This window comes from Hyperolius riggenbachi, chromosome 1 (genome assembly GCF_040937935.1).
Source record: "Hyperolius riggenbachi isolate aHypRig1 chromosome 1, aHypRig1.pri, whole genome shotgun sequence".
Taxonomy (NCBI): domain Eukaryota; kingdom Metazoa; phylum Chordata; class Amphibia; order Anura; family Hyperoliidae; genus Hyperolius; species Hyperolius riggenbachi.
In genome coordinates, this window is record NC_090646.1 from 621,401,649 (window position 1) to 621,413,900 (window position 12,252).

General features: G+C 44.9%; 1 protein-coding gene across 2 annotated transcripts in view; it reads right to left on the minus strand.

Moving 5' to 3' along the window:
* PRKAA1 (protein kinase AMP-activated catalytic subunit alpha 1) overlaps positions 1–12,252 on the minus strand; it is a 55,380-nt gene that overhangs the window by 27,775 nt on the left and 15,353 nt on the right. The window contains exon 1 of one of the 2 annotated variants that reach the window (XM_068250903.1): positions 2,157–2,244. The exons of the other annotated variant lie outside the window; for it this stretch is intronic. The gene's annotated coding sequence lies outside the window, so the exon portion shown is untranslated. Of the gene's footprint in view, positions 1–2,156; positions 2,245–12,252 lie in introns of those variants that run through there. 2 annotated transcript variants of the gene reach the window in all.

Genomic DNA, 12,252 nt, shown 5'->3' on the forward strand with positions numbered 1-12,252 from the left:
ATAGGATTTGAATCGGCCACACATTTGCATCAGCGCTGACTTAGGGCTCTTTTCCACAGACTGTTGAGCTGTGCGCTCAGCAAGCAGTTACCAGGCAGCAGTGAGCAGTTGTGAGAGTTTGAGAGGCATCTTACTGCCTAACAGTCCGTGGAAAAGAGGCCTTAGTATCTAATTGACCATTCCTATTTATACAGAGGCCGGGTGATGACATCACTAGGTGCATCCAGCACAGGAGGGGGCATGTCAGGTATTCTAAACCACGAAGTCCAGCCAACAGACTCACTGGAGCTTAGTAGAGCTTTTACAGTAGAATGATCCCACAGAGACAAGGAGCAGATTGTTCTCTCTAGCATTCCATCATGGCTATGAATCAATACAGGGCACAGTCATACTGCCTGCCTCCACAGCAAACAATGCTAGAATAGTGATAGTGTATGCAAATATGAAGACTGGACCATGTGCATGTGTCAGTACATAGATCAAATGCACATTACATAGATAGCGGCCAGGAACAATCACTACATATGCCACAATCTGAGCTCGGACAAGGCAGATACTAGCTCATCAATAAGGCCTTTGAACACAAAGGCCAAGGAATACATTAACTTTATATTGCATATGCAAGTGCTGAGCAAAATGTGATTTACTGATGTACTGAATCTTACAGCTGCACCATCAGCACTGCGCAATAGGTTAGCCTTTATAAATATATTAAACAAACATCACACTGTAGAAAGGGCACATGCAAAGCACTGCAACCAGGGCTGTGGAGGTGGAGTCGTGCAATTTTGGGTGCCTGGAGTCGGAAAAAAAATGCACCGACTCCTAATGAATTTGTAACTAATTAAAATAGAAAATATGATAAAATGTTCTATTTCTCAGATAATAGTCATTAAAAATAATGTATATATACAGTAAAAGCTGTGCTTTGTCCACAAAAATGAAATAAACCAATCAAAATTAGTTACTTGTGCTGCTTCAATAAAGCAGTCCCCGTATTTTTAAGGTCAGATATACATATCTGATTGTGACTGTATATATGATGCGTACACAGGAATCTCTTATATATACTAAACAACATCTATGCTGTAAGAATAAAGCCTGATGTGTAGCCGTGTCACTAATAGAGATGGTCAACGGGATGGAAATAATTCCGCATTGATGCTGATTTATGCAAATGTACGCACTCCCTTTGCTGATGAAATCAAATAATTTGATATGTTATTAAAATGTTTGGTGACTACAAATTAAAGGGTAACTGAGACGGATGAAAAGTAAAGTTTTATACATACCTGGGGCTTCCTCCAGCCCCCTTCAGGCTAATCAGTCCCTCGCTGTCCTCCACCACCCGAATCTTCTGCTATGAGTCCTGGTAATTCAGCCAGTCAGCGCAGTCCGGCCGCATGCCGCTCCCACAGCCAGGAACATTCTGCACCTGCGCAATAGTGCTGCACAGGTGTAGTATGCTCCTGGCGGCGGAGTGTGTGCATGCGCACTACGCCTGACTGGCTCAAGTACCTGGACTCATAGCAGAAGATCCAGGTGGTGGAGGAGTACAACGAGGGACTGATTATCCTGAAGGCGGCTGGAGGAAGCCCCAGGTATGTATAAAACTTTAATTTCATCTGTCTCAGGTTTACTTTGTTACACAGTAGTACTATACTCTACATATGCACTCCCCACAGAGCTGCAGGGAATCCACTGAGAATGCTGTGCACATTGAACACAGAGGTGTTGTCTGTTTACAATCTCCTCATTCCCCTGCAGAGTACCTGCACATCATTCTTACATGTACCCACACTTACATTGCCTAGGGCCTGATAGATGTTCTTTGTTCCGGTTTGTACCTTTTACAAGTACTCTTACCAAGGACTAGTTTTAGTCTAAAGGGAATAAATATAGTAGTCTACATATCCTTCTCACTTCAGTTGTCTTGTAAAATTCCTAAGCGTTGGCAGTTATAAGACGAATTTTATGTTACATACTTTTAATCAACAAAATTGTAATATGCAAATTAGAGGAGTCGGAGTCGTGGAGTCTGAGTCGGAGTCGGTGGAATCCTAAACTGAGGAGTCGGAGTCAGTGGATTTTTGGACCGACTCCACAGCCCTGACTGCAACTGCTAAGACTACCAGCTACATGCGGTACGCGCATACCCCACAGTGGGCACTTGTGATGGGTCCAGGGGGTCCTCCAGCTTGGCAATTAACCAGGTGTAACAAATGTAGAATTTTAGAACATGATGAATCCTATACAAAAAAAAAAAAAAAAAAAAAAATGATATTACGAACATTTGTATAGCGCTTTTCTCCTGTTGGACTCAAAGCACTCAAGAGCTGCAGCCACAAAGGGCGCACTCAGGAGGCCACCCTGCAGTGTTAGGGAGTCTTGCCTTGAACTCCTTATTGAATAGGTACTGACCCTAGCCAGGATTCGAACCCTGGTCTCCCATGTCAAAGGTGGTGCTCTTAAAAAATAGTATTCAATAAGAAGCTATAGTAAAGGTTTTGAAATGGTTTAGAAATAATTACAGTGCACTAATATTGCATACTGTATATCTGTATTGTGGGTACGCCAGAATCTTTACCATACCAGGGGGTGCAGTACGCATACCCCGAGGGGTACTTCTGACGGATCCTGGGGGTACTCTGGCTTGATATACTTAACCAAGAACAAATTTCGAGTTTTAGGAAATGATAAATCTTAAACCACACCAAATTAGTAGGTTACCTGCAGTATATTCTGGGGTAGAAGACTTTTTAACCCTTGAAAATCTGAAAAGTCAGGGGTTGTCTTATACGGTGTCATTAACCACCCTGGCGTTCTATTAAGATCGCCAGGGCGGCTGCGGGAGGTTTAATTTAAAAAAAAAAAAAAAAAAAAAAAACACGATTTCATGCAGCCAACTGAAAGTTGGCTGCATGAAATCCCACTAGAGGGCGCTCGACACATTCAGAAGTAACAAGGCAATCAGAACTAACAAGGAAGGCTGCAATGAGCAGCCTTCCTTGTTTGGCTTTCCTCATCGCCATGGCGACGAGCGGAGTGACGTCATGGACGTCAGCCGACGTCCTGACGTCAGCCGCCTCCGATCCAGCCCTTAGCGCTGGCCGGAACTATTTGTTCCGGCTGAGCAGGGCTCAGGCGGCTGATCAGGTAGCACACGCGGCTGGCAAAGTGCCGGCTGCGTGTGCTGCTTTTTATTTCATTAAAATCGGCCCAGCAGGGCCTGAGCGGCAGCCATCTGCGGTGATGGACGAGCTGAGCTCGTCCATACCGCTAAGATGGTTAATGCCAGGGGATACGCCCTATCCTGTTACCGCCTCTCAGATCTCGCTGCTGAGGACTGTAGTGAAGCGGCGCAGGAGCACATGTGCGAGATCTGAGAGGCAGAGAAAGAGGTAAAAAAGGATACAAGGGTGGGCCAAAAGGGTGAAAGGTGTGTTTTATGGACACTGCGTGATCTATTCTTCCATACCACTCTGATGATCAGGTAGACAAGGAGAGCTGATCAATCAGCTTAGAGAGAGGGAGAGTTGGCCAAGCCAACCAGTCAATCACCTATACACTGGTTATCACATGCAGTACAGCACCAGTATCTGTTAAACATAGCACCAGTATATGATTTTTTTTTTTTATTTGGTGTGTTGGAAAAGGGGTAGTCTTATACGGTGAGTATGGGGGGGGTCGTCTTATACGCCCAGTCTTCTACGCCGTAATATACGGGTAATTAAAAGATATTCCTGAAATTGTTTAGAACCATTATGTACTATGATTAAATATACAGTGGTTTGCAAAAGTATTCGGCCCCCTTGAAGTTTTCCACATTTTGTCACATTACTGCCACAAACCTGAATCAATTTTATTGGAATTCCACGTGAAAGACCAATACAAAGTGGTGTACACGTGAGAAGTGGAACGAAAATCACACATGATTCCAAACATTTTTTACAAATAACTAACTGCAAAGTGGGGTGTGCGTAATTATTCAGAGTCAATACTTTGTAGAACCTTTTGCTGCAATTACAGCTGCCAGTCTTTTAGGGTATGTCTCTACCAGCTTTGCACATCTAGAGACTGAAATCCTTGCCCATTCTTTGCAAAACAGCTCCAGCTCAGTCACATTAGATCATACATTTCAAACTCCGGCCCGCGGGCCAAATCTGGCCCTCGGGAGCCATTAAATTTGGCCCTCAAGTGGTTTCCCCACTTTGCATTATGTTTGGCCCACTCTACACAACCAGGGAAGCTATATTGGAGGTGAAGCCCTAGATCACCAGGGAACTGTACAGGGGGAAGGGTGACCACTAGACACCAGGGAACTGTACAGGGGGAAGGGTGACCACTAGACACCAGGGAACTGTACAGGGGAAGGATGACCACTAGACACCAGGGAACTGTATAGGGGTTGGAGGGGGGCCATTAAACACCAAGGAACTTTATAAGGGAGAAAGGTGGCCAGTAGACATTGAGGATGGCCCATGACTAGGTCTCAGTGTACAATTTCGGCCCACTTTGTATTTGAGTTTGACACACCTGGATTAGATGGACAGCGTTTGTGAACAGCAGTTTTCAGATCTTGCCACAGATTCTCGATTGGATTTAGATCTGGAATTTGACTGGGTCATTCTAACACATGGATAGGCTTTGTTTTAAACCATTCCATTGTTGCCCTGGCTTTATGTTTAGGGTCATTGTCCTGCTGGAAGGTGAACCTCCGCCCCAGTCAAGTCTTTTGCAGACTCCAAGAGGTTTTCTTCCAAGATTGCCCTGTATTTGGCTCCATCCATCTTCCCATCAACTCTGACCAGCTTCCCTGTCCCTGCTGCAGAGAAGCACCGCCAGAAAATGATGCTGCCACCACCATATTTGACGGTGGGGGATGGTGTGTTCAGTGTGATGTGCAGTGTTAGTTTTCCGCCACACATAGCGCTTTGCATTTTGGCCAAAAAGTTCCATTTTGGTCTCATCTGACCAGAGCACCTTCTTCCACATGTTTGCTGTGTTCCCCACTTGGCTTGTGGCAAACTGCAAATGGGACTTCGTATGCTTTTCTGTTAACAATGGCTTTCTTCTTGCCACTCTTCCATAAAGGCCAACTGTGGACAGATTCCCACACCTGAGTTGTAGATCTCTGGAGCTCGTCCAGAGTCACCAGGGGCCTTTTGACTGCATTTCTGATCAGCGCTCTCCTTGTTCGGCCTGTGAGTTTAGGTGGGTCTTAGTAGGTGTACAGTTGTGCCATACTCCTTCCATTTCTGAATGATCGCTTGAACAGTGCTCCGTGGGATGTTCAAGGCTTTGGAAATTTTTGTAGCCCAAGTCTGCTTTAAATTTCTCAATAACTGTATCCCTGACCTGTCTGGTGTGTTCTATGGACTTCATGGTGTTGTTGCTCCCAATATTCTCTTAGACAACCTCTGAGCCCGTCACAGAGCAGCTGTATTTGTACTGACATTAGATTACACAGGTGCACTCTAGTCATTAGCACTCATCAGGCAATGTCCACGGGAACTGACTGCACTCAGACCAAAAGGGGCTGAATAATTACACACCCCACTTTGCAGTTATTTGTAAAAAAATGTTTGAAATCATGTAAGATTTTCGTTCCACTTCTCACGTGTACACCACTTTGTGTTGGTCTATCACGTGGAATTCCAATAAAATGTATTCATGTTTGTGGCAGTAATATGACAAAATGTGGAAAACTTCAAGGGGGCTGAATACTTTTGCAACCCACTGTATATTTGTCAAGGGGTACCTGTGATAACGTTTTCTATGATGGGGGGTACTTTTCAAGTACAGAGTTTTAAAAGGGGTACATACTAGGCCTGAACGATAAATCGATTTCGGATCGAAATCACGATCACGGAAATGACGATTCCGTGATCGCCATGGCAACGATTTTACCCCCATGTGCAGCCCGTCCAGCAGTCCCCTCTTCCGCTCTGTGCAGCGGTTGTTTGCGGCGGCGTAGTGCCTGTAATCTACGTGATGGAGGCGGCTCTCACTCTCTCCCCCAACTTCAGTGTGCAGCCAATCAGCGCTACGCTCGGCAGGCTCCGCCCACAGCCTCTCACACTCCTGGCGCCGCAGCTCACTCCTCCCAGCATCTCTACACCGCACCGCTGTCAATCATTTTGTTATGAGCGGCAGACTCCGCCCACCCGCAGCCTCACACTCCGTCCCAGCGGCTTCCTCCCAGCACCTCCAGTCCACGTCATAAGCTGGACAACGATTTTACCCCCATGTGCGGCCCGTCCAGCAGTCCCCTCTCCCAATCTGTGCAGCGGCGGCGTAGTGCCTGTAATTTCCGTGATGGAGGCGGCTCTCACTCTCTCCCCCAACTACCGTGTGCAGCCAATCAGCGCTCTGCTCGGTAGGCTCCGCCCACAGGCACTCACACCTCCAGCATCTCTATACATTAGCTGCGCTGTCAATCATTTTAAGTTACGAGCGGCAGACTCCGCCCACCCGCAGTCTCTCACACTCCGTCCCAGTGGCTTCCTCCCAGCACCTCCGTCCAGTCCACATCATAAGCTGGGCAGATTGCAGGCTGAGTCTGCTGACAATCACTTGTCTGCAAACAATCATTTTAAAGGGAACTGAACTAAGCATATATAAAGCGTATCACTTGGTGACTCCCTCCTCCCAGCGCTTCCACATCATTTGCTGGGCTGGCGGCAGACTCCGCCCACACCCGGTCATTCAAGTTCTGTATGCCTCTGACGCTGCACACAGCGTGAGAATGATGACTGGCTGCTGTGGTGTGACTGTGTGGTGATCTTTCTGCGTTCTGCAAAGCTGCAGTGGGGGCACTGTTCAATTTGTGCAAAGTAAGGTGCTATATTCCTATCCTAAGCCATAATTGTGGTTTCAAGGCAGGCTAATCTTGATAATAGCCTGGACTGCAGAGACTGTCAGAAAGCTAAGGAAGAACTCTAAGTTGCCAGCTTGCTGCTCACACAAAGTGATCGTAGTTGTTATCGCAAGCTGTTCCCCTACGTCCAGAGGTGGTAATAGACCACAGTAACGGTCTTAGCGCAAAGCCGTGACCTGAACAATCCTTTGTTACTGTCTTCTTGTTGTTAGCTCCTGCTCCTCCTGTTGTGAAATGTGTGCCATGGCTTCTGCTACAGAACCAGAAGCGGAGTTAGATTTACTTTCCAAGAAAAACAGCACGTCGGTCATTTGGAAGTATTTTGGGTTTGAGACCACTGATGTGCAACAGAAACAGGTACTGTGCAGAACCTGTCGCACTAAAGTTGCAACTAAAACCGGAAACACAACAAACTTATACCGGCACTTGAAAAATCATCACAAGCATTTGCATGAGGAATGCATGAGTAAAAAGTCCGGTGAAAAGTCAAGTGAAAGTGATGCTCAGGCCCACTGTAGTAAACAGTCTACAATTACTGAATCTTTTACTAGTGTGACACCGTATGATTCCGGCAGCAAAAGACATCGGGAGATAACAGCAGCCATAACGCACTACATTGCCAGGGACATGGTGCCTGTTAACACGGTCACTAAATCCGGATTTCAAAAACTTATCCGCACGCTGGACAGAAGATATGTGATACCCTCCCGCACCTACTTCAACCAAGTTGCCATCCCACAGCTGTACACAGAGTGTAGAGAAAAAGTTGTAACAGAGTTGAAAAATGTGCAGCATTACGCCACAACTACCGATATGTGGTCAAGCAGAGCGACCGAACCATATCTGAGTTTGACTGTACATTTTGTGAATAAGGACTTTGAAATGAAAAGTCGCTGTCTGCAGACCGCATACTTTCCCACTGACCACACTGGAGAGAATATCGCACAGGGTTTGAGAGAGTGTCTGTCAAGTTGGGGGCTGAAAGAAGAGGACCAGACGTGCATCACAACTGACAATGCAGCAAACGTCATCAAAGCGGTTGAACTTAATGACTGGACCAGGCTGCATCTTGCAATTGAAAATGCTGTGAAAGATGATGCGAGAGTCAAGCGGGCAACTGGACTTTGCAAACAAATAGTTGGTGTCTTCTCTCATAGCTGGAAAAAGAAGACAGCGCTGAAAAAGGCACAGCAAGAATTTAATTTACCAGAGCACTCACTAATTACAGAATGTGCAACAAGATGGGGTTCAAGGCAAAAAATGATAGAGAGGGTGCTTGAGCAGAAGAAGGCGTTATCACAGGTTCTGTCTGAAGACAAGAAGACACGTCACTTGGTTCCCACTTGGCAGGACACAGATGTCCTTGAATCGATCAACAATGCCATCGGACCTCTGCAGGAATTTACAGATGCTCTTTCTGGTGAAGCATATGTAAGTGTGTCCTACCTGAAGCCAGTTCTCCATCTCCTGAGAACAACAACCCTAACTGAAAATGTTGAGGACACAGATCTTACTAAGGAAGTAAAGTCCAAAGCTCTTGCCTACATTGAAGATAAATACAGCGACCCAGCCACACAGGAGCTACTGGACATAACTTCATTCCTTGATCCGAGATTCAAGACTGACTATATAAGTGCAGAGAATGTCCCAGACATCAAAGAAAAAGGTACAGATGCAAATGGAGCAGGTGGCACGAAATGAGAAGAGGGCCTGTCTTAGCACCACAGATGCCATGTCCCAGGGTGCAGCAGAGGCAGCTCCTTCCATCACCGGGAAGGGAAAGCGGTCACTGGGCAGCTTCTTCAAGAGCAAGGCTGTGCCTCCTCCGTTCACTGTGCAGTTGGAGGATGCTCTTAAAGCTGAACAGGACAACTACCTGATTGGTCCAACTATTGATGGAGAGCAAGATCCACTGGCCTGGTGGAAAGTGCACAGAGTTAACTTTCCATGGCTGAGCAAAGTTGCTTGTAAATTTCTGTGCATACCAGCCACCAGTTCACCATCAGAGAGATTGTTTAGTGCTAGTGGCAATATTGTCACATGTCAGCGCGCATGTCTAAAACCATCCAAGGTTGACATGCTGGTTTTCTTGACCAAAAATCTGTAAAGAGAGTGATGTAGAGTTGTCAAGGAAAAAGTTGTGTTATATCTGAGATTTTATTTGTTCTGTATTTCACTCTAACTTAGTGGCAGGCTGTCAACTGTCAGCCTTTGTTTACATAATATATATTTGTAATTTTTCATGAAAAAGTTTCTGCATGAGTGCAGTACTGTTGGGCAAGAGAAGACCATTTTTGACTTTTTGGGAAATGTTTGTACATTTTTCTATTTCCTAAATGAATCTGAAGCTCGGGTTCAAAATCAGATACTTATACTTACCCTGAAGAGAGGGAAGATTTAGGATCCTATTGGAGGTAAATTTTGCTTGTCTGAAGCCCCCCCCCCCCCCATTGAAGAGTGCGGCCCTCCTTCCTGGATCATGTACTGGACAGACACGCAATAGCCGGCAAACCGACCCATGTGCAGTAAAACGAAGGCCATGGCTCCGGCTTACTGCAAATGTGCGGGCGGGAAGAGGAGCTGCATGACTCTGATGTGATAAACGACAATGCCTTGTCACTAATCTTCCAGGGGGCTGCGCTCAGCGACGGGGAACAGAGTAGCGAGGGAAGCCTTAATAGGCTTCCCTCGTTTCAGGGTAAGTAGTAGTATGTGATTTTGTACCTGAGCATCAGCTCGGGTACACTTACATAGTTTACATGTTTTGTATGTTATTTAACTGAAAACAAGTAAGGATTTTTTTTTTGCACTACTGAGGATGAGGGTGGCTCTTTTAGTTCTTTATTTGTAACTGTTGAAAACTTTAACTGGAAGAAGCAGCCAACACCAGCTTCCATGTATTTATAGGTCTAAGGCTTCAATTCATCAAAGGGTGTTCGATAACAAAACCCCAGTCCTTAAAATACCGCATTCGGTATTTTACACTTCACTGTGCTAATTCATCAATATTTTCCCATGTGCGGTAGAGGTTCGTTAAGTTACCGAACTACTAGGCTTCAATTCATCAAAGGCTGTTCGATAACAGCAGAGTGGTGCAGAGCAGCTTGGAATGTCTCTGTGTTGTTACAAGCTGATAACAATAGAAGGCATCCAGACATCCCTTTACATGTAAACGTGTTATAGTTACTGTTACTTGTACTGCAGCTCTGAATCTGTCCATCAGTCTTTCTTAACATTTTATTTATTTGCCACAACGTAGATGAACTTCCTGGAGACATTACAAATGCCATGCTTGGTGATTTCACCACCAGCATCTTTGCATTATCAAACAGGGCCTGAAAGGGTTACACCACCGAAGGGAATCTGGGGATAAATTTTGACCCGTTCTCTCTGCTCACTGCTTGGGGGGTCTGAAAGCTTGTGTGGAGAAGCCTGTGTGACCTATCAGCGGCACTTGCAGGAGAACAGGGGCTGTTTCTATTGGCTGCCTGCTCCTGCTAATCATGAAAACAGTCACACAGAAGGCTTTCGAAGCCTGTAACGACAGGGGAGAGCTTGAGATAAACACCGAATGTGTTATCGAATGTGGGAACCTTGATGAATTAACATTTGTTGAGCACATGTCGGTAATTTATCTCATTGCTGTGTCATTTCAGCTTCTCATTCGGTAACAGCTTTGATGAATTAACATTTTCTAAAGTGCTCCCTTAAGTCAGCTGTTTTTAGCATTACCGAATGCGGTAATGCTTGATGAATTGAAGCCTAAGTTTGCTTTATTCAAATCTGTCACATAGATAAACAATGTTTCAGAGCGACTGCTGGCACCAGTTTGTACACTAACTTGATAAAGGAGAAGCAGTGACAGTCGCTCCGAAACGTTGTGTACCTATGTGACAGATCTGAATAATGCAAACTTAGGGCTAATTCACACTGCAAGAGCTTTTTAAGCACTAGTAATTTGAAAAGCTCTTGCTAATGCACTGCCATGGGGGATTTGTACAAAATCACATGGCTCCAGTGTGAACACACAGCATTACATTAGCAAGAGCTTTTAAAATCACAAAGCGCTGCCACCTACAAAAGCTCTTGTAGTGTGAACCAGCCCTTAGAGTTAAAAATACATGGATGGCATTGGTGGACACTGCGCCCAGTGCCCACTGTGCCCAGGTGTCGGCTGCTTCTTCCTATTGCGATTGGATTGGTGATGCCTAAGCAAGGCACATCGCCATTCATTTGATGGGGTGCACTACTGCACTGGATTTCTACAAGAAGTTACTGCTGTTAAAAACAATAAAGAATATTCACGCAAGACACATGCATGTTTCTTATTAATAAATACGCTAATTGAAAGCAATTCTTGCCTTTAATTTTCATAATTGCATTTTAGATTAATAGCTATTTGTTTTGGTAAATTCACATAATGCAGTAACATTTACAAACGTGACAGAAAATGGCATCATACTAGCAGTTTTATAGTATAATGTTAGTTTCTCTCAGTGCATGTTTGCAAATGTTACTGTGCACATTGTTAAATTAGTGATAAAGCTTGATTTGAAGAAAATCGTGAATCGAATCGAAATCGCAATTTCTGACAGAAATCGTGTGATTCAATCTTTTCCTAAAATCGTTCAGGCCTAGTACATACCAATAAAATGTTGAGAAATGCTGCTCTACAACACCAGGCTTTCCTGGAAACTCATCAATAGGATCCTTTCATAGAAAATCTTGATACAAAATTACACTTCAGGGGGAAAAAAAGCCACCCTGGGATTACCATTTTTAGTGTTTATATAGCGCCAGCATCTTCAACACTGTACGGCGTATTGTTGAAGTATATATTGTATTGTCACATATTGCCCCTCAGAGGGGCTCACAATCTAACCTCTACTGTAGTTATATGTAGTGTATGCATCATGTAGTGTAGGGCTAATTTTAGGGGAAAGCCAATTAACTTATCTGTACATTTTTGGGAGGTGGGAGAAACCCGGAGTGCCAGGAGAAACCCCACAGAAAGGGAGAGTACATACAAACGCCGCTGTGCTGCCCATACAAGCAGCTGTTAAGGCTCTACACACATGCAGCTTTTCCACACAACCAACCTAACATCACCAACTAAGCAATTGCACGACTTCTGCACACCAACTAGCGTGCATGAATCAGACTGAACAATATGGCCACATTCAAAAACAAGTACAGGTCTATCAAATGACTTGTACACAGGTGATCAGCCCAATAGTCATGCAAGTTGAACCGCCGGTTGGATCGGGCAAACAGACTTACCAATTGCTCATCTAGTCATTTGTCATGCATACACATGGCCAACATACCAAGTGTAAAAACAAGGAACACCAAGAGCCCCAATAGTGTAATAT